This window comes from Protopterus annectens, chromosome 12.part0 (genome assembly GCF_019279795.1).
Source record: "Protopterus annectens isolate FY-2018-M chromosome 12.part0, PAN1.0, whole genome shotgun sequence".
Lineage (NCBI taxonomy): Eukaryota > Metazoa > Chordata > Ceratodontiformes > Protopteridae > Protopterus > Protopterus annectens.
The window spans coordinates 271,059,160-271,085,270 of NC_056746.1; the positions used below are offsets into that span (position 1 = coordinate 271,059,160).

At 46.0% G+C, this 26,111-nt stretch overlaps 1 protein-coding gene across 2 annotated transcripts in view; it reads left to right on the forward strand.

Annotated features, from left to right (window-relative positions):
- DNAJA3 (DnaJ heat shock protein family (Hsp40) member A3) overlaps positions 1 to 26,111 on the forward strand; it is a 911,667-nt gene that overhangs the window by 482,317 nt on the left and 403,239 nt on the right. The window lies entirely within an intron of this gene.

Sequence of the window (26,111 nt, forward strand, 5' to 3'; positions counted from 1 at the left end):
CCCCCCCTTCTAAGAGGCCTAGGATTGACCTTGACTATGAATCTTCTGATCAGGACTCTGATGTTCATCGTGTTTCACTGTTGCAGTCATTACACTTGGGTTATCTGCCGGCAGGCTACCCGCAGTCTGCCCGAGTTCCAAAGTCTTGGTCCGGCGTCAATTGCTGTTGCCTCTTCTCTGACGTCAGTGCGCTAGGGGTATAAAAGATGCAACCGACGCCATTTTCTTCAGTCTTTCTTGCCGTGCGGTGCCCGAAGCAAAAGCAGTTTGCAAGTGCTGGTCGGCCGACTCCTGAGATTTTAGAAATTGAGTTTCAGAACCGAAGTCTTCAATAAAGCTAAGTACCCCGTTGGGGAAACTTTTTCTTGCTCCAGACCGATGTCAGTAAAAGTTAATAATTGTATTTCTTGTGGGAAGCAAATACCTCATAACGACTTTCACTCTTACTGTATTCTGTGCCTAGGCCCTGACCACGACGTTACTAGTTGTCGGTTTTGTGCTAGATTCAACAAACACACTATTAAACGTCAGTTTGATTTTGCTTTTCATTATTTTGGCCGAAGGTTTAATTACATAATGCTGTCTGAACAACCGACCACCGGAATTTATAAAAAACACAAAGACAAAGAAAAGGACATGCATCTGAGGTCCAAAACCGACGACGAAGCCTCTTCTAGGCCAGTCGCCGGTTCTCAGTGAGGCGCTTTCACAGCCCCCTGACACCCGCTACCTCAGAGCCACAGGCCGTATCCGACAGCCACGTGGAGACACCGAGGCTTGTGGAAACTCAAGGTATTGGGCCTATGGAAACTATTCCCTCAGATGTGTCCGGGGCCGCTGAGCATGCATTGGCTTCTGAGGGTGTTTTCAGACCTTCACAGCTTACAATTAAGCCCACTTCAGCAGCCAAGGCAAAGTTAAAAACACCATTAAAGACAAGGAAACAAGTACAGCATTCTACTGAACAGTCATCCATGCCAAAGAAACAGATGCTTAAAATGGCCGAAGACCTAATTAATTAGGGGTTCCCATCTCCCTCCTGACAAAAGGCCTAGGCAAGACACTGACTATGATTCCTCTGACCAGGTTTCTATTTCCTCTGATTCCTCTTCTGATCAGGGATACTCTCTCCCTCCCTATGAGGACTCTGATGCAGAAGAGTCTATACCTTCAGCCTCTCCGCCTGAGGATTATTCCTTTGGGGAAACCCTGCACACCATGAGGGAGCATTTCCATTGGGAGAGCCAGGATTATTCAGAATCCAAGAAAAGGCTCAGAGACTTTCTTTTATTGCCCCAGCACAGGCCCCTGGCTATTCCTCCTGTGCTTGATATTGTTGATGTTTTCTCTGAATACAGTCCAACTCCTGATTCTTTACCCCCTGCACCAGTCAAGCCAGACAGGTATTACAGGATCCCTGACTCTCATAAATTTCTTTACAAAAATCCTGCTGCCGATCCAGAAACAATTTTCTCAGGGTCCTAAAGGGGTTAAGGCTTCCACTGCTAAAAATCCTGTCCCTTCGGATAGAGATTCCAGAGCTCTGGACAGATGGGGGGAAAAAAGTTTACACTTCTGCTACTTTAGCTGTAAGGGTAACAGTATCTCATGTCATTGTTAAAGCAGAAAATGGTTTCAATCTCAGAAAGTCCTGACAGTAAGGAAATGCAGGATTTATTGCATGCAGCTGAACAAGTGGTTTTGATTCATTAGAGGCTTCTTGTAGAGCCGCAGTTACAGGCTCTGTTATTCGAAGGCATGCTTGGTTGAAAGAACAAAGTTTACCTGACCATGTTAAAGTAAAATTATTGGATGCTCCACTACAGCATGATACTTTGTTTGGTGTTAAGGCAGAAGAGGTGTTAAAGAAAATGGAGGATAAAACAAAATCAATGCAGGCAGTAAAGGATTTCTTACAGGTTCAACCACCTAGGTTTAGCAGAAACTGGCCTTCAAAAAATTGGTCCTTTCCGGTGTCAGACAGGCCACAAAGAGGCAGATACAGACGCCCAAGAGGCAGATCTCAGCCCCAAGGCTCCTACAGACCTAAATAATGGGGTGCTTCAGCACCCAAGGGAGGGGAAGACAAATCACAACCTTATAGGAAACAGTCCCAATGACTTCCCTCTACAGATGCCAAGCACTTACCTTTTGGCAGCCCCCCTAGGGGGAAAGCTAGCACTTTTCTCAAAAAATTGGCATATAATCACCCAGGACAAATGGGTACTGAATATTGTTTCTCAGGGTTACAGGTTCCACTTTCACACGCTTCCAAAATCAAGAGGTATGCCAGACCTGCCACCAAACCAATAGGCAGAGGCGCAAAAACAAATTGCTGCTCTCATGGACATGGAAGCTATTCAAAGAGTACCACAGCAAGAACAGGGGCAAGGATTTTACTCCAGACTTTTCTTAGTACCCAGAAAGGACAAAGTCTGGAGACCAATACTGGACCTGTCAATCCTAAATACTTTCCTGGATGTTCCAAAATTCAAAATGTTAACACTACAGCAGCTTCTACCCATGCTGGGCAAGAAGGCTTGGCTAGTTACTTTGGACCTCAAGGAGGCATACCTGCATGTCCCAATCAGACAAACTTGCAGAAGATACCTCAGATTCATAGCAGGTTCAATGTATTACCAATTCTCTGCACTGCCCTTTGGCTTATCTACTGCGCCCAGGGTCTTCACAAAATACCTGGCACCAGTAATTGCATTTTGTAGACAAAAAGGAATTCAAATATATCCCTACTTGGACGACTGCCTTATTCAAGCAGAGAGCAAGGACATTCTACTAAAGCATTTGGCGTTTGTAAAAAGATTACTAATTTGCCTAGGGTACACAGTAAACGAAAAGAAATCAAAACTAGTGCCCTCTCAAGAGAAAATATTCCTGGGTGCAAGCTTAAATACAACTGCCCAGATGGCTTATCTCACGCCAGACAAACAAAGGCAACTAACTCAGTACTTTCAACTGATGGCAACAAAGACCCAGCTCCCTGCAAGAAAAATTCTACAGGCCCTGGGCTTCATGGCGTCCTGCAGTCTACTAATTCCATATGCAAGACTGCATATGAGGAAACTACAATGGTATCTAAAAAGTGTTTGGACTTAACATTGTCACAGCCTGGAGACAATCGTAACTTTAATTCCCTGCCTCAAACAGGAGTTTCGATGGTGGTCCCATGCCTGTCACTACAACAAGGGACAGCCTTTCACCTTACCCACAGCCAGGCAGACAATAACAATGGATGCATCAGATTATGCCTGGGGGGCACATATGGCAGGAAAATGTATTCAGGGCACGTGGCCCAAGGAGCAAATGCATCCTCACATCAATCAGAAAGATGCTACAGAATGCCCTGACAGCTTTCAAGGACCTACTACATCCAGGACAACTACTAATAAAGACAGATAATGCCACAGTTATGTGGTACATAAACAAGCAAGGGGGCACACATTCCTACCCCCTATGCAGGCATTCCATGACTTGATGGAACACAGCACTAACCTATCAGGTACACCTGCAGGCACAATTCCTGCCAGGAACAAACAATACACTGGCAGACGAACTAAGCAGAAATCTCATGGACCCTCACGAATGGGAACTAAATCCATAGGTGTTTAGCATGATAACAAGGAAATGGGGACGCCCAGACATAGATCTTTTTGCCTCCCCTCACAATTGCCAACTACAGAAATTCTGCACAAGAACTTATCACTCTCAAGCATGGAAAGTGGATGCTCTATCATTCAGCTGGAAGGCTCTGACAGTCTATGCCTTCCCTCCAATGCCTCCTCTTACCAAGGTGCTCCTAAAAGTCAGACAGGAAAGGCTAAAAATGATCCTGATTGCCCCAGACTGGCCACGCCAGCACTGGAACCCAATCCTAAAGAGCTCGTCTCAGGGCCCAGCTTGGCCTTTACCTCAAATTCCTCATCTTCTGACTCAACAGAACAATCAGATTCTGCACAGTCAACTCAGAACCTTAAATCTGGCAGCATGGCAGATAATGTAGCCACTCAGACTGCACCTCTCTCTAAAGCTGTTATGGATGTCATTTTAGAAGCCAGGAGACCCAGCACTAGGAAATCTTATGCAGAAAAATGGAAGAGAGTCTGTGCTTGGAACCAGGCACAAGGGCTCGACTCACTTGTTCCAAATATACCTCAGATTTTACAATACCCAACTGAGATGCTGGACAAAGGCCTGTCTTTCTCATCAATTAAAATCCATGCCTCTGCCATTTCAGCTCATTACAATACGGAACCTCCTATTTTTTCACATCCTCTACTAAGACCGTACTTCAGAGGGGCAAAAAACATAAGACCCCCAAGGAGAGCACCAGTACCAACTTGGGATCTCAATTTTGTTTTAGAAAAACTCACACTGCCTCCTTTTGAACCAGCCAGCACAGCTGATATAAAATTCTTATCATGGAAAACTGCTCTGCTCCTAGCAATAACTTCAGCAAGAAGAGTATCAGAGTTACAGGCATTAATGGCTGTGGAACCTTTCATCATTTTTCACCAGGACAGGGTTTCTCTCAGGACAAACCCAACATTCATGCCAAAAGTAGTTTCCAATGTGACCCTGAACCAAACCATTCATTTACCAACTTTCTACCTAAATCCCCAGAATAAAGGAGAGAGACTTCTGCACACTTTGTATATACACAGACAGCTTTGATTCTACTTGGACAAAACAAAAGCTTTCAGAAAAACTGAGCAACTGTTTGTAGCCTATGCTGCAGGTTCACAAGGAAAACCTATCACAAAGCAGACAGTTTCAAAATGGATAGGGCACTGCATCCGCTTCTGTTATGCACAACATGGCAAATCAGTGCCTAAGGTCATTAGGCCACATTCTACCAGAGCAACAGCCACTTCAGCAGCTTTTCTCAGAGGAGTACCAACCAAAGACATTTTAGAAGCTGCAACCTGGAGCTCAGTGCACACTTTCACCAAGCACTACCACTTGCCTCTCTACTCTAAATCCAGAACAGGCTTTGCCACTGCAGTCCTGCAGGGCCTGGTAGCCTCTCCAAATCCAATCTAGACCCAGCCACCCAACCTCAGCTTTGGGATTCAACCCAAGTGTAATGACTGCAACAGTGAAACACGAACATAGTACAGTTGTGTACCTACCATAAATGTAGATGTTCAAGTGTATTCACTGTTGCAGTCCTGGTTACCCACCCACCATCCCCCTTTACATTGCTGGGACTTCTCTGTACTACTCAACTCTATACAACCTATGTGGTGTATTTGCTTGGAGATGAAGGAAATGTTTATATTAGTACATGCATGCTTTTTGGCATCATTTTATTTTTCCAGCCTTCATATCTGGGGTCACCTGACATCTGGGGCAAGAAAAACTGAAGAAAATGGCGTTGGTTGCATCTTTTATACCCCTGACGCACTGACGTCAGGGAAGAGGCAACAGCAACTGACGTCGGACCAAGACTTTGGAACTCGGGCCGACTGCAGGTAGCCTGCCGGCGGATAACCCAAGTGTAATGACTGCAACAGTGAATACACTCAAACATCTACATTTATGGTAGGTACACAACTGTACTTTTCTTCTAATTCTTCCTATGACCTGGATTTGTCCATGCCTACTTATGAGGATTCTGATGCAGAGGATTCATTCCCTCTACTTCCCCCCTGAGGATTTTTCTTTGGGGGAAACTGCATACCTTAAGGGAGCATTTCCTCTGGGAAAGTCAGGAATTTTCTGAATCTAAAAAGAGGCGTAGGGATTTCCTTCTCCTACCTCAGCATAGGCCTTTGGCTATACCTTGTGTACTAGACATTGTTGATGTGTTTTCAGAATCCAGTATGGCTCCTGATTCCATGCCTCCAGCTCCTAGTAAACCCGACAGATACTACAGGGTTCCTGAGTCCCACAATTTCCTTTTCAAAAATCTTGTTGCGGATCCAGAAACCATTTCTTAGGGGCCCAAGGGCATTAAGGCTTCTACTGCTAAAAATCCTACCCCTTCTGATGGAGACTCCAGGCCGCTGGATAGATGGGGTAAAAAGGTCTATACTTCTGCAACCTTGGCAATCAGGGCTTTAAACTGTCAATTTCATATGCTAAAATATCAACAGCATATTATGGGACTGCTTAAACAGAAAATGATGTTGATTTCTGACTGTGGAAAATAACGATTTACAGGATTTATTGCATTCTGCCGAACAAGTTGGAAAACATACTGTGGAATGTGGTTTTGATTCTTTAGAGGCCTCTTGCAGGGCTGCAGTTACTGGGTTTGTGCTTAGAAGACATGCTTGGCTTAAGGAGCAATCTCTGCCTGATCATGTTAAAGCAAAATTGTTGGATGCTCCTTTAAATCAGTACTGTCTGTTTGGCACTAAGGCTGAGGAAGTTCTAAAAAAGATGGAAGATAAAGCTAAATCTATGCAAACTGTAAAAGGTTTCTTACAAGTGCAACCTCCAAGATTTAGTAGGCACTGGCCTACTAAGAACTGGTCCTTTCCAGCTCCTCTCAAACCAAACCCAGACACACTAAAAGCACCAGGTTTCATTCCCAAGGGACTCTCAGAACTAAGCAATGGGGGGGGGGGGGCATCCACTTCAAAATCTGTTAATAACAAGACACCCCCCCCCCTATGGTAAACAGTCTCAATGACTTTCCTTTAAAATTGCCAAGCACTTAACTTTCAGTCGTCCCTTTGGGGGGGAAAGATTGCTCTTCTTGCAAAAAACTGGGAACTCATTACCCAGGACAAATGGGTTTTAAACATAGTGTCCCAGGGATACAGATTTCATTTTCACATGTTGCCAACCCCAAATCAGTGGGCAGAGGCTCAGAAACAAGTTCTTTCCCTCTTAAATATGGGGGCTATTCAGCTGGTTCCAGAAGAGGAAAAGGGACAAGGTTTCTATTCCAGGCTTTTCCTGGTACCCAGAAAAGACCAATCTTGGCATCCAATTCTGGACCTGTGTACTCTAAACACCTTTCTGGTTATTCCAAAATTCAAGATGCTGACTCTTCACCAGTTACTTCCTATGCTAAGCAAAGATGCCTGGTTAGCAACTCTAGATTTAAAAGAAGCTTACCTGCATATTCCAATCAGGAAATCCTGCAGAAAGATACCTACATTTCAAAGTAGGCTATTTGCATTATCAGTTCTCTGCACTGCCCTTTGGCTTGTCTACTGCACCCAGGGTATTCACAAAGTGCCTGCCTCCAGTAATTGCATTTTGCAGACAAAGAAATATTCAAATATATCCATACCTGGATGATTGTCTAATTCAGGCAGAAAACCAGGCCATACTTATAAATCATCTGGCATTTGTAAAAAGGGTTCTAACTTGTCTAGGGTACACCATAAACAAAAAGAAATCACAACTGGTACCCTCTCAACAGATTACATTCCTGGGTACAAGCTTTAATACAACTGCCCAGATGGTTTTACTCACGCCAGAAAAGCAAATTCATCTGGCAACTTGCTTCAAACAAGAGGCCACAAAAACCCTGCTATCTGCAAGACAAATACTGCAAGCCTTGGGGTTCATAGGTTGGTACTGAGCTATCTGCCCGAAGGCATAAATTAGCCCAGCCACGTTGTGCGGTATTCACCGCCCCTTTAGTAGTTCCCTAGACCCTTGTACTAGCAGCTAGTACCCTTGGCCCCTATCTAGTAGTGCTGTTGGTGTGATCCCCAGTGTGAACTTTGTGTTACCCATCCACTCATCAAGGTTCCTCTTGAAGAGTGATAGTGAGGGGCTCTGATGGCCTCCTGCATTCTACTAATTCCATATGCAAGACTGCATATGAGGAAACTTCAGTGGTACTTAAAAAGTCTATGGAGTCAACATTGTCACAGCCTGGAAACAATGATTCCTATCGTACCTTGCCTACGTCTGGTGTTCCTATGGTGGGCAGAGGCCTGCCACCAAAACAAGGGACTGCCTTTCACACTACCCCCTGCCGCCCAAATCCTAATTACAGACGCATCAGACTATTCATGGGGGGCTCGCCTGGCGGGGAAGTGCATTCAGTGCAAATTGAACCCAAATCAAATGCACCTGCATATCAATCAAAATTAAATGTTAGCTGTACAGAATGCTGTGACAGCCTTCAAGGACTACATTCATCCAGGACAACTAATGGTAAAGACGGACAACACCACAGTTATGTGGTACATAAGCAGGCAGGAAGGGTGCACATTCCTAGCCTTTCTGCAGACTAGCCATGGCATTGTGGAACACGGCCTTGAGCTACCAAGTGCAACTATAAGCTCAATTCCTGTCAGGAAAACTGAATACACTGGCAGACGGACTAAGCAGAAATCTCATGGACCCACGCGAGTGGAAACTGGAATCATGGATTTTCATCATGTTGACAAGCAAATGAGGGAGCCCAGACATAGATCTATTTGCCTCCCCCCACAACTAACAATTGGACAAATTTTGCACAAGGACTCCTCACAAAAAAGCCTGGAAAGTGGATGCTCTGTCATTCAGCTGGAAAAACCGATCGGTCTACGCCTTTCCCCTTCTGCCTCTGCTCTCCAAAGTTCTGCTGAAAGTCAAACAGGACAAACCAAGAATGATTTTGATTGCTCCAGACTGACCACGCCAACAGTGGTACCCACTCCTGCGCAGTGTCACAAATTTCACCATGACACCTGCCTCAGACACCTTCCTTACTGTCACTGCAGGAGAACCAAATTATGCACCCTTAGCTCCCAACATTGAACCTTGCAGCTTGGCTAATCACTTAAATTCACCCTTAGCATCCCTCAGCAAACCTGTGTTGGATGTCATCTTGGAGGCGAGAAGACCTAGTACTAGAAAATATTATGCTGACAAATGGAAGAGATTCTGTGCTTGGAATCAGTCTCAAGGAATGAGCACAGCAGCGCCCAATTTACCTCAGATTTTACAATACTTAACTGAGATGCTTCACAAGGGCCTGTCTTTTTCCTCCATTAAAATCCACGCCTCAGCCATTTCAGCTCATTATAACACAGAACCTCCCCTCTTCTCTCATCCTCTGCTGAAGCAGTACCTCAGAGGGGCCAAAAACTTGAGACCACCCAAGAGAGCTCCAACCCCTGCCTGGGACCTTAACTTTGTATTGTAGAAACTCACTCTACCTCCTTTCAAGCCAGCTGCTACTGCAGACTTAAAATTTCTTTCTTGGAAAACAGCCTTCCTTCTCGCAGTCACTTCAGCTAGAAGGATATCCGAGTTACAGGCCCTTATGGCAGTGGAACCTTTCATCATCTATCATGCGGACAGGGTGTCACTCAGGACCAGTCCATCCTTCATGCCCAAGGTGGTATCCAGTGTGGCTCTTAATCAGTCCATTCATTTGCCAACTTTCTTTCCCAATCCACAGAACAAAGGGGAATGGATTCTGCATTCATTGGATGTGCACAGACAACTTAGATTCTACTTGGACAGGACTAAACCTCGAAGAAAATTTGAACAACTGCTGGTAGCATTTGCTGCGGGGGCAGAGGGAAAGGCTATTTCAAAACAAAACTTTTCTAAATGGATAAGCCATTGCATTAATTTCTGCTGTAAGCACCATAGAAAACCTATTCCCCAGGGGATCAGATCTCATTCCACCAGGGCTGCATCTACTTCTGCAGCCTTTCTCAGAGGTGTTCCTACCAGGTATATTCTAGAAGCTGCCACCTGGAGTTCACTTCCTACTTTCACCAAGCATTATCATTTACCAATTTTCTCTAAATCTAGAGCTGGCTTTGCCACTGCTGTCTTGCAGGGCCTTATAGCTGGTCCTAATGCTGTATAAATCCATCCTCCCAACCAGCTTTGGGAATCTACCCAAATGTAATGACTGCAACAGTGAAACACGAAGAACATATTACAGATGTTCATGTTTCACTGTTGCAGTCATTACATTTGGGTAATCTGCTGGCAGGTTACCCTCACTCGGCCTGAATAACAGTCTTGGGTCCTGCATCGGTTGATGTCTCCTCTTCCATGACGTCAGGTCATCAGGGGTATAAAACATGCAGCCAACGCCATTTTAATTGGTCTTTCTTGCCGCGCGGTGCCCAAAGCAGAACCAGTTCGCAAGTGCCAGTCGGCCGACTCATGAAATTTTCATATTTGAGTTTCAGAACCGAAGTCTTCAAACTAAAGCTAAGTACCCTGTTGGGGAAACTTTTTCTTGCTCCTTACCGATGTCTATAAAAGTTAATTGCATAACTTGTGGGAAGCAAATACCTCAAAAGGATTTTCATTTGTAATGTATTCCTTGCCTAGGCCCTAATCACAATGTGCCTTGCTGTCAGTTTTGTGCTAAATTTAACCAATGCACTATTGAGCGTCTGTATATTTTTGCTTCTAAATATTTTGGTTCAAGATTTATCTACCCTGAAATGTTGTCGGTTAGCAATCCGACTACCGGAGTTCACAAAAAACGCAAGGAAAAAGAGACAGACCGTAGAGGTCCAAAACCGATGACAAAGCTTCTCCTAAGCCAGTCTCCGGTTCACCGGTACTCAGTGAGGCGCTTTCGCAGCCCTTGATACCCACTACTTTTGAGTCGTAGGCCTCTGCTGAGACCCATTCTTAGTCCGGTATGTCGCGAGTATCTCAAAGTATTGAACCCGCGGATGTCTGTCCCTTGGATGGGTCCGGAGCCGCTGAGCAGGCACCGGCTTCTGAGGGTGTTTTCAGGCCTCAACATTTTTACATTAAACCGACGCCAGAACAAAAACAACTTCTGTGTCTAAAAAACTGACACATGAGCCACGTGCTGAGGCCCCTATGCCTAAAAAACAGATTATCAAAATGGCTGAGGATTTAATTACCTTGATCAGGGGTTCCCAACCCCCCGCTAAGAGGCCTAGGCAAAGCACTGATTATGAATCTTCAGATCAGGTTTCCATTTCTTCTCATTCCTCTTCTGATCAGGAATTTTCTATTCCACCCTACGAGGATTCTGATGCAGAGGAATCCATCCCATCTGCATCTCCTCCTGAGGATTACTCTTTTGGAGAGACTTTGCATACTTTAAGGGAACATTTTCACTGGGAGAGTCGGGACTTCTCTGAATCAAAAAAGTGGCTTCGGGATTTCCTTCTTCCTCAGCATAGGTCTTTGGCAATACCTCCTGTATTAGGCATTGTTGATGATGTGTTCTCGGAATAAAGCATGGCTCCTTTATTCCCTGCCTTCGGCTCTTAGTAAGCCAGACAGATATTACAGGGTTTCAGAGTCCCACAAATTTCTTTTCAAAAGTCCTGCTGCTGATCCTGAGACTATTTCTCAGGGTCCCAAGGGTGTTAAGGCTTCTACAGACAAAAATTCTGCCCCTTCTGATAGAGATTCCAGGGCGCTGGATAGATGGGGTTAAGAAGGTTTATACGTCTGCAGCCCTGGCAGTCAGGGCTTTAAACTGCCAGTTTCATATGTGTAAATATCAGCAGCATGTTATGGGCATACTGAAACAGCAAATGATGTTGATTTTTGATTGTGTGGAAAATAGAGTTACAGGATTTATTGCATTCCGCAGAACAGGTTGGAAACCATACTTTGCAATGTGGTTTTGATTCCTTGGAGGCCTCTTGTAGGGCAGCCATTACTGAATCTGTGATTAGAAGGCATGCCTGGCTCAAGGAGCAAAATCTGCCTTATCATGTTAAACCTAAATTGATGGATGCCCCTTTGCATCATGATACTCTGGTAATAAAGCAGAAGAGGTTTTAAAGAAAATGGAAGGCAAAGCTAAATCTATGCAAACTGTAAAAGATTTCTTGGAAGTGCAGCCACCCAGGTTCAGTAGACACTGGCCTACTAAAAATTGGTCCTTTCCTGTGTCCAACAGAGCCACTCGGGGCAAACCCAGATGCTCAAAAGGCTCCAGATATCAGTCGCAGGATTCTTACAGGTCAAAGCAATGGGGTGCCTCCACCTCCAAATCTGGAGGAAACAAATCACAACCCTACAGAAAGCAGTCTCAATGCAGCCCCCTTGGGGGGAAAACTAGCACTTCATGCTCAAAATTGGCAGTTAATTACCCAGGACAAGTTTGTATTAAACATAGTATCCCGGGGTACAGATTTAATTTCCATACTCTGCCAACTCCAAACGAATGGCCAGATCTGCCACAAAACCAGTGGGCAGAGGCCCAGAAACAAGTTATGTCCCTAATGGATATGGGGGCTATTCAACCGGTACCAGAAAAGGAAAAATGACAAGGATTTTATTCAACTTTTCCTGGTACCCAGAAAAGGCAATTCATGGCATCCAATACTGTACTTATCGATTCTGAACACATTCCTGGACATTCCAAAATTCAAAATGTTGACTTTACAACAGCTACTGCCTATGCTAGGCAAGAATGCTTGGTTAGTAACTTTAGACTTAAAAGAGGCATACCTGCATATCTCAATAAGGGAATCATGCAGAAGATACCTCCGCTTCAAAGCAGGTTTTTTTGCATTACCAATTCTCTGCACTGCTCTTTGGCTTATCTACTGCACCCAGGGTCTTTACAAAGTGCCTGGCACCAGTAATTGCATTCTGCAGACCAAGAAACATTCTAATTTATTCTTATCTAGACGATTGTCTCATTCAAGCAGAGGACAAGGACACTCTTCTTCAACATCTGGTGTTTGTAAAAAGGCTTCTAGCATGCCTAGGGTACACCGTAAATGAAAAGAAATCACAACTGGTACCCTCTCAAATAATTACATTCCTAGGTGCAAGCTTGAATACAACTGCCCAGATAGCTTACCTCACGCCAGACAAACAAAGGCAATTGACAACATACTTCAAACAAATGGCAACAAAAACCCAGTTATCTGCAAGACAAATTCTGCAGGCTTTGAGGTTCATGGCATCTTGCATTCTACTAATTCCATATGCGTGACTGCATATGAGGAAGCTTCAATGGTACCTAAAAAGTTTATGGAGTCAACATTGTCACAGTCTGGAAACAATGATTCCTCTCATTCCCTGCCTACAACAGGAGTTTCTTTGCTGGGCAGAGACATAGCACCAAAACAAGGGACTGTCATTCACTCTACCCCCTGCCACCCAAACTCTAACCTTAGACGCATCAGACTATACTTGGGGGGCCCACCTGGCAGGGAGATGCATTCAGGGCAAATGGAGCCAAAACCAAATGCATCTGCATAAAAACCAGAAAGAAATGCTAGCTGTTCAGAATGCTCTGACAGCCTTCAAGGACTTACTTCATCCAGGACAGCTACTGATAAAGAAGGACAACACCACAGTTATGTGGTACATAAACAAGCGGGGGGGAGGTACACATTCCTACCCCCTTTGCAGACTAGCCATGGCCTTGGGGAACACAGCCTTGACGTACCAAATACATCTTCAAGCTCAATTCCTGCCAGGAAAGCAAAATACACTGGCGGACTACCTAAGCAGAAATCTTATGGACCCGCATAAATGGAAACTTGATCCACAAATCTTCAGCATGTTAACACAGAAATGGGGGAGCCTGGATATAGATCTGTTTGCCTCTCCCCAAAACTATCAGTTGGACAAATTCTGCACAATAACTCATCACAAAATATCATGGAAAGTGGATACTCTATCCTTCAGCTGAAAAAACCTATCAGTCTATGCCTTTCCCCCTCTGCCTCTACTCTCCAAGGTCTTACTAAAAGTCAGACAGGAAAAAACAAAAATGATCCTAATTGCTCCGGACTGGACTCACCAGCACTGGTACCTGCTTCTAAGGAATATGTCACACCTTCCTCCGTGGTACTTGCCTCAAACACCTCATCTACTGTCTCAGTAGAACTATCAAATTCTGCACACTCCGCTCCAAACTCTGAATCTTGCAGCATGGCTAATCAACTAATTATTCAAACTACATCTCAGTAAATCTGTGATGGATGTCATTTTGGAAGCCAGAAGGCCTAGTACTAGAAAATCTTATGCTGATAAATGGAAGAGATTCTGTGCTTGGAACCAAGCACAAGGAATAGACACAGCAAAGCCCAATATGCCTCAGATTTTACAATACTTAACTGAGATGCTTGACAAGGGCCTAGCTTTTTCTTCAGTAAAAATCCACGCCTCTGCCATCTTGGCTCATTACAACACGGAGCCTCCCCTCTTTTCTCATCCACTGCTTACAGTATCTCAGAGGGGCCAAAAATTTAAGGCCTCCCAGGAGAACACCTTCTCCTGCATGGGACCTCAGTTTTGTGCTGGAAAAACTCACCCTGCCTCCTTTTGATCCAGCAGCTACTGCGGATATAACATTTCTATCTTGGAAGACAGCTTTTGTTTTGGCAGTCACTTCAGCAAGAAGGGTTTCAGGACTACAGGCTCTCATGGCAGTGGAGCCTTTTATTATATTTTACCCAGACAGGGTGGCCCTCAAGACCAATCCTTCTTTTATGCCTAAGGTGATATCCAGTGTGGCTCTTAACTAGACCATTCACCTGCCAACATTTTTCCCAAATCCGCAAAACAAGGTGGAGTGAATTCTGCATTCATTGGATGTACACAGACAACTAAGATTCTACTTAAACAGGACAAAATCTCTAAGAAAGTCTGAGCAACTACTGGTAGAATTTGCTGCAGGATCAGAGGGGAAGGCTATATCAAAACAGACTATTTCTAAATGGATAAGCCACTGCATTCATTTCTGCTATTTGTGCCATGGTAAACCTGTGCCCAAGGGGATCAGATCCCATTCCACCAGGGCTGCCTCTACTTCAGCAGCTTTTCTCAGAGGGGTCCCAGCCAAAGACATTCGAGAAGCTGCTACTTGGAGCTCTGTTCATACGTTCATAAAGCATTACAGTTTACCTCTCTTCTCTAAATCTAGGGCAAGCTTAGCCACTGCAGTCCTGCAGGGCCTTATAGCTGCTCCTAATGCTGTTTAGTTCCATCCTCCCATCCATAGCTTTGGGATTCTACCCAAATGTAATGACTGCAACAGTGAAACACGAATAACATAGTACAGTTGTGTACACTTACCATAAATGTAGATGTTAGAGTGTATTCACTGTTGCAGTCCGGGTTACCCACCCACCATCCTCCATTCTATACCTTTTCTTTCCTTCACTATACTCAAAAGCCTTTGTGGTGTATTTGCTTTTAGTTGAAGGTCAATTTTATGTTTCTAAGGTGCATTTGTATTTTTACAGTTTATTTATATATATTTTTGCATCCCATTTGGGGGGCACCTGACATCTGGGGCAAGAAAAAGTGATTAAAATGACGTTGGCTGCATGTTTTATACCCCTGACGACCTGACGTCATGGAAGAGGAGACATCAACCTACGCAGGACCCAAGACTTTGTTATTCAGTCCGACTGAGGGCAACCTGCCAGCAGATTACCCAAATGTAATGACTGCAACAGTGAATACACTCGAACATCTACATTTATGGTAAGTGTACACAACTGTACTTTGTGTACACTTACCATAAAAGTAGATGTTCGAGTGTATTCACTGTTGCAGTCCTGGTTACCCTCCCTCCAGCCCCCTGTTTTTCTCTACTTTCTTTTACTATGCTTAAAAGACTTTTTGGTGTATTTGCTTTTGGTTGGTGGTATACTTTTGTGTGTTTAATTTTATTTTGCTCCCCATTAGGGGGGCACCTGACATCCGGGGCAAGAAAAACTGATGTAATGGCGTCGGCTGCATGTTTTATACCCCTGATGACCTGACGTCATGGAAGAGGGGACAGCAAACCAACGCAGGACCCAAGACTTTGTTAATGAGGCCAACTGAGGGCAACCTGCCAGCAGATTACCCAAATGTAATGACTGCAACAGTGAATACACTCGAACATCTACATTTATGGTAAGTGTACATAACTGTACTTTCCAGGTCCTCTTGGGGCTCTTACTCTCGAGCTGGGCTCGTCTGAGCAGGGTGCGACTCCAGTTCCGAGTTTGTCTTCCTTGGTTCCAAGCTCCCATCCCTCTTCAGGCGGGCCTCTTTTAGATTATGGAGAGAACTCTTGCCTCAGCAGGCTCACAGTTGGCACCATCCACGTCATTGTGTCACATCTGTGTATCCTCTGGCTCGCAGCTGTCCCAGCCTTCTACATCGGGGCAGCGGGCACAAGATCAGCAAGACACCCTGCAGCAGGGTACCCTTTCTTCGGCGTCCTCCTCAGACCTTCTCCCTGAGGAATCACCCCGTAAGAGGTTGTGCAAGAAGAAGCACTTAAATTCTCCGGTAGAATCTCTTACTGAGGATACAGACTACAATGAAGGGGAAGGGTCCCCATGGTCACCTCCTGTAGATGTCTCCTTTGGAGACATCCTGGAAATCTTGAAACAGGGGTGATTGGAAGCCCACCAACCCATCCTCTGAGGTATCTGTCTTCTTGCAGGCTTTTCATGCCTGACCTTCTACTTCTTGGGTGACCCCACCTGCCGATGATTTGGTTAGACTTATCATGCAGCATGCTTGGAAGCCCCTGACACTATAGAGCCAATTCCCCAGAGACCGGACAACATTCTTAGTGCACCAGAGCACCAGCCCCACTGGTCTAAAGGCTGAGCGTTAGATGCTATGGTGGTGTTGGCTGCCACAAAGAAGGAACTCGCGGAGGAGAAGTCCAGCTGTCCATCCTCCAAAACTGGGAGTCTCTATGATGGACAGATTTGGGAAGTGGGTCTATGCTTCCATTGACCTTTGGCCATGTGGTCATTTAATTTCTTGGCACATTTCATCCGTCTTCAGAGGGAACTGATCACTGAGCTCTCGGGCTCTTTGGCAAGGGCAGTATCCGACGAGATACGCAATAAAGTTGCCTCCCAGCTTGTGACCCTAGGGTCAATATCAAACTCGTCCTTGTGGCTTATTACTCGCACAGCCAAAGTGACAGCCAGGGCAGTGGGTACATGCATTGCCATCAGACATCATGCCTGGAGCACTTACGTGATTTCATGGACCCTTTCAAGGCTTCCTTTGTCAATGCTGCAGTTGATGCTACCTCACTTTTTTGTCTAAAAGTCGCAGACACACTAGCCAAGTGTGAGAAGGACGGAAACTCCCTTTCTACTGTGAAGCGTGCATATTTTGTCTCCTCAATGACCTTATTTCTGGAATCAGAGGAGTGGGCCTATTTAGGACACACACACTGAGTTTTCCTCCCTCCGCAGAGAGGGAATTCGTCAGGCAGATGCTCCTCCTGTGGCAGAGGGAGCCCGCTTAACCAGAGTTCCAGGAATTCTTTCTCTGGACAACCCTATCAGCACTTCTGAGCAATGGCCCGATTGCCTACATCTGGAGACAGTTGGGGGAAGGTCCTCTCTGCACCACTTATCCTGGCACTCAATAACATCAGATTCTTGGGTGTAGACGATAATTACCAAAGTTTACCATATCCCCTTCAATCTTTATCCAGGATCGCAAAGGCGAATCCCCAATGTTCCACCCAGTCAGAGGGATACGGCAGCACAAGAAATTCAAAATCTACTTCTAAAAAGAGTCATCCAAATAGTTCTACCAGACCAAACAGGATCTGGGTTTTACTCGAGATTCTTTTTAGTGTCAAAAAGACAGGGGACTGGAGGCCTATTCTAGACCTCAGTGTCTTGAACAAGTTTGTTTGGCAGACAAAATTCTGGATGGTCACGGTACAGTCTAGCCTTCCATTTCTGGAGAAAGGCAATTGGAAGTGCTCTATAGATTTTTAGGATGCGTATTTCCACATAAAGATGGACAATCACTCCAGAAGACACCTCCGCTTCCAGCTGGGAGCCGGTCACTACCAATTTCAAGCACTGCTGTTTGGTCTCATCACAGACCCTAGGGTGTTCAAATGCATGGAAGTGGTAGCAGCTCACTTAAGGCTACAGGGATTCTGTGCATTTCCTTATCTATGCTTGCTCCTCACACCCCCATCAGGCATCTATGGCTTCATGCCTTAGACTCCATCCTACACCTTGCAGAGTATTTAGGCATTTCAGTAAGCAGGGAAAAGTCAAAGCTGTCACCCCACACAAGAGGTGGAATTCATCGGAGCAACATTCAACACAAACTCCTGTATGACTGCTCTACCTCTTCACAGGATGTAAAGGTTAAGATCACAGCTTTAAGTAATACTCTCTCACAACAAAGTACTGGCTCGCTTAGTCTTAAAACTCCTAGAGTTAATGGCTGTGGTGATCACTCTAGTTCCTCTGGGAAGGTACCACATGTGGCTCCTGGCATCACAGTGGTCTGTAACACACCCAATGTCTTACCTAATCCGCATAAACAACTGATGCAAGCAAGATCTAAATTGGTGGATGAAGTCAAAACAGGAATTATGGAGTCACCCTTTCACCCCTGCTCAGCCCAAGGCCGTAGTGACCACGGGTGCATCCCTGATGGGGTGGGTGGGGCATTTTCAGGGAAAGACTATCCAAGGTACTTGGTCGCCCTCAGAGGCCAATTTGCATATCAGCGTTCTAGAACTTAGAGCCGTGCTTTTAGCATTGCAGGCATTTCAGTTGACCCTCCCTTCATCGAACAGTTGCTATCCAATCAGACAACATGTTGGCTGTCTGATACATCAACAGACAAGGAGGAACAAGATCTTACCCTTTATGTTGGGAAGTCCTAAAGGTGTGGCACTGGGTGATAGCATGTAAATGCTTTCTGATAGCAACTCCCATTCCGGGGAATAGTAACGTGATTGCAGATAAACTGAGCAGATACATCCTCCTGCCTCATGAATAGTCTCCCAATCCCAATGTAGCGATGAAGATATTTCGTCACTGGGTTAGCCTTACTCTGATTTATTTGCATCTCCCATCAAACACAAGTGCAGCAGCTACTTTGCCCTGTCCCCCTCTCAGGGGGAGTCCCCAAGAGATGCTCTTTTATACGATTGGCCCCCAGAACTGATCTGAAATAGTTTACTTCATTTGGTCTTCAACCTGTGGGAACATGGATCCGTATCGGATCCGAGGCGGCAACTATTACTAGCATCAGCTCCGATCTACAGACTCCTCTCCTTACCCATAATACACCTCCACTGCCTTCCATCCCCAGATCTCATTTGCCGCGATTTGCTTATACATAGTGTCTTCTGAACTACAGCTAGCAGTGGATTATTTAATTTCTGTAAGTAAAAAACTTTCACCTTTTTTGTCAGATTAGATTAGTTTAGGTCCCTTCTCCCCTCCCATCACTTTGGCGTCGAGTGTTAGGTAAAAAGAGTTGTTTGTTTTGTGGTGCCCTTTCCCCCCCCCTCAGTGTTTTTCTATAGACTAGTGTGTGTGTGTGTGTGTGGGTGTGGGGGTGTGGGGGTGTGGGGGTGTGGGTGTGGCTGTGTGGGTGGGTGTGGGTGTGTGGGTGGGTGTGGGTGTGGGTGGGTGTGAGTTTAAGAAAGTATTTGCCTGCCTTTCTTAAGGCTTTCTTTATTTCCTCTTTGCTATAGCTGCAAAGCTGGTCTTTAAGAGCTGCACAAAGTGTGGCCGTAAGCTCTCTCCTGCGGATGGCCACACACTGTGTGCTATGCTTAGGTGTGACCCACCTTAGTGTGGATATTTGTGCGGGGTTCAACCCCTGCACCTTAAATGATAGGAAGGCCAAGTTGGCCCTCAAAGGTAGTCTTCCTCCTACCGACTCTTTCCTAGTCTTCGGCTTCAGTCACAGCGGCTGCTTGTGACTGCCACTCCCTCCCCTCTTCCTCTGGCTTCTCCTCCCTCCCAGGCTGGTACTAAAACTTCTGTATCTAAGCCTGAGGTAGCGGAGCAGAAGAGAGGTAGAGAAAGGGAAAGAGAGTTGAAGATGAGGGAAAAGAGGAAGAGGTCCCCGGACCTCTCTTCACCTAGCAAAACCCCTTGGACCCGTGACTCCCCTTGGCTCCTATCTCCGAGGTTCTCCCCGGAGCCAGAGGAGGCACATCCAGTCTATCAGGCCTCGGTTTCCTGACCCGCCAGGTCTGAGTCCGTGGCCTTATCATGGTCAAACTCGCTCTTTATTGGATATGGATCTGGATAAGATGATGAGGTGCTTTATCCGTACACAGATTCAGATGGGGGTTTTGCCAGTCCCCAAACTCCCTCTGGAGGGGGAGCTCGATTCCTTTCTTTTACCCCATTTCTCCTTCTCTGATCTGACCTTTGGCTTCGGAGTACTCTGATCCGAGGTTGGTCTTGGTCAGGGGGGTCGGCGCCAACGGTACTTGTTTCCTCAACGCCGACAGTTCCCTGGAGCATTTTGGATCTGACCAGCTCGGATCCAAGCCAGAGCTTGGGTGTCTGATCCAAGGGAGTGGAACCTTTTCGATCATCTCTTACTCGGGCAGCAACCCTGAGGGGTTGCCCGGCTGCTGTACTCTGGAGGCAGTCTGGGGAAGATTGTCCTTTCACCCAGCGGCATGGGAGTCCATAACAACGGACCGCTGGGTGCTTAAAATCACATCCAGAGGATATTCTTTCCCCTTCGTGAGTTCCCCCATATCTCCCAGACGCCTCCCGGATGTTCCACCTATGCAAAGGGAGGCAGCAGCACAGGAAATTTCCAAGCTGCTAGTAAAATGAGCCATTAAAACCGTCCCTCTAGATCAGTCCGGATCGGGCTTCTACTCGAGGTTCTTTTTGGTGCCAAAGAAAATGGGGGACTTGAGGCCCATTCTGGACCTTTCTATCCTGAACCTGTCTGTTGCCAAAGAGAAGTTCTGGATGGTCACGCTACAGTCCATCATGCTGTACCTGCAAGAGAGAGACTGGTTGTGCTCGTTAGACCTCCAGGATGCTTACCATCACATAAAAATGCACCGACGCTCCAGAAGTTTCCTCCGCTTCTGGCTAGGAGTCCATCATTATCAATTTCAAGCCCTACTTTTTGGTCTCACCACAGCTCCCAGGGTGGTTACCAAAGTGATGGCGGTTGTAGTGGCTCACCTGAGATTTCAGGGGATTCGGGACAATCCGTTACTGGATGATTAGCTCCTCACTGCTCCCACCTGGCATCTACTTTCCAAAACCAGGGATTACTTTCTGACACTTGTCCTGAGTGGGCATCACAATCAACACATCCAAATCTCTCCTAGATCCTGTACAGGTGATAGACTACATCGGTGCCAGGATAGATACTCTTCAGTGCAAAATATTCCTGACCTCGGAGAGAGTTCAAAACCTTAGGATGCATGTCTCCCCTGATCTACCATTCTCATCTCCCAACGGTGGAATCAGTGTTGAGGGCCCTAGACTCGATGGCAGCGACCATAACTCCTCTTCTTCCATATACTCGGCTACACTTGCGGATTCTTCGGTGGACATTAGCGGTTCAGTGGTCCTTGTTGGAACTGCTATTGACTTATCTTGTCCACCTAAGTTGAGTGTGTTGGTTGTCCCTCATATGGTGGATGAGCTCTCCGGACATTTTGGAGGGATGACCTTTTGTTCCCGCACTGGCCCAAATTACAGTGACTACGGGTGCCTCCCAACTCGGGTGGGGGGGCATTGTTCAGGCAGGACAGTCCAAGGCCTGTGGTCCCCCATAGAGACCAGCTTGCGTATCAGTGTCCTAGAGATGAGGGCAGTCCTTCTAGCGTTGCAGGCCCTTCATGCCTTTCTTCTTCTGGGGACGATTGCCATTCAGTCAGACAACATGTCAGTAGTCTGGTATATCAACAAACTGGGAGGAACCAGATCTTACCCCTCTTGTCGCAAGGCCATGAGAATGTGGGAATGGGCGATCTCCACTGGTCGCTTTCTCATCGCAATGCACGTTCCAGGACGGTCCAGCATCCTAGCAGACAGGCTAAGTCGGACCATTCTAAATCTGTCAGTAGTGGAACAGATCTTCAGCGAGTGGGGTCAACCTTGCTGTGATCTCTTCGCATCTCCGTCCAAAATGAAGTGCAGCAAGTTTTTCGCTCTGACCCCCCTGCAGGGGGTGTCCCCCAGAGATGCTGCAGATGTCCTTCAAGGATGCATCTGCAGTCATAACAAATGGGTTGTCCTGTCGTCAGGCAGCCCTTCGGTCGGCCGGATTCCAAAGTCTGGGTCCGGCTTCGGCTGATGTCGCACTTCACCCGACGTCATCTCTGCTGGTCTTCGGGTATAAAGGCATCAGCCGACGCCATTTTCCTCAGTCTTTCTTGCCTCGCGGCGCCCGAAGCAGAAGCTGTTCGCAAGTGCCGGTTGGTCAGATCCAGAGATTACTACTACCGAATACTACTTCGAAGACTTCTAAAAAGCTAAGTACCCCGTTGGGGACTCTTTCTTGCCTCAGCCGATGTCACAAAAAGTCAATAACTGTTTAACTTGTGGGAAACAAATACCTCATAAAGATTTCCACTTTTACTGCCTGCCTTGCTTAGGCCCAGACCACGACGTAGCAGCCTGTTCGGCCTGTGCTTCCTTCAACCGACGAATGCTTAGGCGTCGGTCGGAGTTTGCTGAACAGTTTTTCGGCTCAGATTTTGCGTACATTATGCCGTCGGATCTTCCGACTACCCAAATTGTTAAAGGCAAAGAAAAAGACCGACACTCGCGGTCCGCGGTTTCGGCCGAAACCACGGTTAAGCAAGCCGCGAGTGTCTCGGTTTCGGCCGAAACCGAGAAAACCAGTCAATCTTCAGCCGAATCCATGACTACTACTGAGGCTCCTGCTACCTTAGTTGAATCGGCCTCAGAAGTTTTGCCTACTACTGTGGTTCCTAGTGATTTATCAGACACCATTCCTTTGGATGTCTCTACCCCAGCACGTGGTGCTGCTAGGCCTCCTGCAGCCATGTCTATTAAGGCCTTTGCCAGGGCTAAAGCAGCCAAAACTGTTAAATCAGTGCCTGTTAAGCCCCCCTCACACAGGCCCACTTCTAGTACACAAATGCTTACTCTGGCAGAGGATTTAATATCCTTAATTAGGGGATCCCAATCTCACCCAGACAGGGCCTCTCAGCCCCCAGAAAAGAGACCAAGAGCAGAGCCCCCCGAGCCAGTGTCCTCTGATGATTCTTCAGATGACTCAGACATTACAGATCAGCCAGAGGCTCCTTTTTCTACTTATGAAGATTCCGATGCTGAGGAATCCATTCCATCTGCCTCTCCACCAGAGGAATTTTCCTTTGGGGAAACCTTACATGCCATGAGAGAACAATTCCAATGGCAGGGACAAGATTTCTCAGATTCAAGAAAAAGGCTTAGGACATTTCTGCACTTACCACAACATAGGCCCTTAGCTATACCTCCAGTACTGCCTGTTGTGGATGATGCATTTAATGATGTTTGCACTGCTCCTGATACTTTACCTCCAGCCCCTGCCAAACCAGATAGATTTTACAGGGTGCCAGACACTCATCACCACCTATACAAGGCCCCACTTGCAGATCCTGAGACTATATCCCAGGGGCCTAAGGCAGTAGCCTCGACCTCAGCAAAAACCCTATTCCTTCTGAAAGGGAATCCAGGTCCTTAGAGAGATGGGGGAAAAAAGTTTACACCTCTGCTACTCTCTCAGCTAGAGCTTTAAACTGTCAGTTTCATATGATCCAATACCAAGAGTTTATGCTTGATCAGTTAACTAAGAAGCTGTCCACTGATGACTCCTTAGATAAGAAATATGTTTTAGAAATGGTGAATAACATTCAGCAGGTTAGTAACCATTCTTTAAAATGTGGCTATGATGCACTGGAGGCTTCATTTAGATCAGCCATGACTGGCACAGTGATAAGAAGGCATGCATGGTTGAAAGAACAGGTCTTGCGGATCATGTTAAAGCAAAGCTGTTAGATGCTCCTATGGATAAGGCCAGTCTATTTGGTACACCTGCTCAGCAAGTAATGAAGAAAATGGAAGAGAAGGCAAAATCTGTACAAACAGTTAAGGATTTCTTACAGGTTCAGCCCCCAAGGTTTAGCAGGAACTGGCCTGCCAAAAATTGGTCCTTTCCAGACTCCTCAAAATCTCAAAGAGGCAGGAATAGATGCTCTAGAGGCAGAAATCAATCCAGAGGAGGTGCCTACAGAGGACGACAGTGGCAAGGCAATAACCGAGGCACAGACACAACCACTGCCACTGCAACAGGACAATCACAGTGACTTGGCTCTGACACCGCCTACCAGGGAGCAAATAACAGCACCTTTAGGCGGAAAGTTAGCCTTATTTTCGAAAAATTGGCACTATATCACAAAAGACAAGTGGATTTTGCAAACCATAGATCAAGGCTACAGGTTCCACTTCCACACCTTACCAGTAAAAAGAGGAATGCCAAACCTACCTCCAAATCAAAAAACAGAAGCTCTAAAGCAGATAGCGCAATTAACAAAGATAAGAGCTGTGGAAAGAGTACCAATAACAGAACAGGGCAAAGGATTCTACTCCAGACTCTTCCTAGTACCAAGAAAGAGAAAAGTTGGAGACCTATTCTCGACCTGTCCGTCTTAAACACATACATCATTGTCCCAAAATTCAAAATGCTGACCCTACAGCAACTTCTTCCCATGCTGGGCAAGGAGTGTTGGCTGGTAATTCTAGATCTCAAGGAGGCATACCTGCACGTCCCCATACGACCAAATTGCAGAAGATACCTCAGATTTCTTGCAGGATTAGAGCATTATCAATTCTCAGCATTGCCCTTTGGCTTATCTACTGCGCCCAGAGTATTCACAAAATGCCTGGCATCATTAATCGCTCACTGCAGGCTACAGGGAATCCAAATTTATCCATACCTGGACGACTGCCTGTTACAAGCGGACAGCAAAAGCAAGCTGACAACAGATTTACAAAGAGTCATTTGCTTACTACAAGCCCTGGGATACACAGTCAGTTTAAAAAAGTCAAGACTGATACCATCCCAAACAAGAACATTCTTGGGTGCGGAATTGGACACAGCAAAACAAATGGCATTCCTAACTGCAGAAAAACAAAAACAACTCCCTCTTTACTTCTTGGCATTAACAAAGCAGAACAAACTAACAGCAAGAAAAGTACTGCAGGCCTTGGGCTTCATGGCATCATGCATAATCTTGGTCCCACATGCCAGACTGCATATGAGAAAGCTACAGTGGTACCTAAAGAATTTATGGTCTCAACACAGGCACAGCTTAGAAACCGAAATCCCACTAATCCCATGCCTGAAACAGGAGTTCCTATGGTGGGCTCAAGCATGCCAGTCAAACCCAGGCTTGCCCTTCCACAACTTTCAAGCAAGCCAAACCATCACAACGGACGCCTCAGACCTAGGCTGGGGCGCACATGTTGGACAAATGCATACAAGGATTGTGGACTCCAGACCAGCTGCACCTGCACATAAACCAAAAAGAAATGCTGGCAGTAAAACTAGCAATCCAGAAATTCAGACCATTCCTCAAAGAAGGCCATTTAATGATAAGGACAGACAACACCACAGTCATGTGGTACATCAACAAACAGGGAGGCACTCATTCATACCCCTATGCAGAATGACTCTGGACCTTTGGAATATGGCTCTGAGCTACAACATCCAGTTACAGGCAATATTTGTGCGGGAAAAGAAAACACCCTAGCAGACATGTTAAGCAGAACCACCTCGGATGCTCACGAATGGATGCTACACCCGGACATCTTCAAGGCCATCACAAAGAAATGGGGAATGCCACAAATAGACCTATTCGCATCCCCACTCAATCACCAGCTCAAAAATTCTGCACAAGGACATACCACCCACTTGCATGGAAGGTGGACTCTCTATCCTTCAGTTGGAAAGGCCTGACAGCATATGCATTTCCACCTCTTCCTTTGATGCACAAGGTACTACTGAAAATCAAAGAGGAACGCCCAAGGATAATCCTGATAGCTCGAATTGGCCAAGACAACACTGGTATCCATTGCTGAGGAGCATGTCTCAGGGAGAATGTGGTCAATACCCTGATGCCTTTGATGTTAACTCAGAACAACTACAACATCATGCACCCAAACCTAAAAACCTTGCAACTGACTGCCTGGAACATCACATAGCAGCAACTAACCCAGACCTATCCCAAAGGGTTAAAGACATTATCCTTGAAGCCCGCAGACCTTCAACAAGAAGGAACTATGCAGGAAAATGGAAAAGATTTGTCATTTGGAGTACTGAAAGAGGAAAAGATGTGTCGAACATAGATATTGCTAACATCCTGGAGTACTTGGCAGAGCTTCTCCATACAGGCCTGTCCTATTCCTCCATCA